We start from the raw sequence: 784 nt of genomic DNA on the forward strand, positions 1-784 counted from the left end.
GGGTATTCTGTGACAAGTGTCTCACCTCCTGACTCCCCAAAACCTTTCCACCATCTACAAGGCACAAGTCAGGAGTGTGATGGAACACTCTCCACTTGCCTGGATGAGTGCAGCTCCAACAACACTCGAGAAGCTCGACACCATCCAGGACAAAGCAGCCGCTTGATCAGCAGACAACCCACCACCTTCAACATTCACTCCCTCCACCACCGGCACACCGTGGCTGCAGTGTGTACCATCTACAAGATGCACTGCAGCAACTCGCCAAGGCTTCTATAGAAGCACCTCCCAAACCCGCGACCTCTACCACCTAGAAGGACAAGGGCAGCAGGCGCATGGGAACACCACCACCTCCACGTTCCCCTCCCAGTCACACACCATCCTGACTTGGAAATATATCGGCCGTTCCTTCATCAACTCTGGGTCACAATCCTGGAACTCCCTCCCTAACAGCACTGTGGGAGCACCTTCACCACACGGACTGCAGCGGTTCATGAAGGCGACTCACCATCACCTTCTCAAAACAACTAGGGATGGCCAATAAATGCTGGCCTTGCCAGTGATGCTCATTTCCATAGAATTAATTTGAAAAAGGGCTTTAATCTCATCATCAGTAGGTATATATCTCTTCCCTAGTTACACAAATCCCAAAGTAAACTGAACAATTTTCTCAGTCTTTGACCAATTGGGAATTGTAATCTGTAATATAAAAATAAAATGCCTGGGAACTCCAGAGAAGTAGCAAGAAATAAATAAAGATTTATAAAAGAATGACTAATGTTAA

This window comes from Pristiophorus japonicus, chromosome 24 (assembly GCF_044704955.1).
Source record: "Pristiophorus japonicus isolate sPriJap1 chromosome 24, sPriJap1.hap1, whole genome shotgun sequence".
Lineage (NCBI taxonomy): Eukaryota > Metazoa > Chordata > Chondrichthyes > Pristiophoridae > Pristiophorus > Pristiophorus japonicus.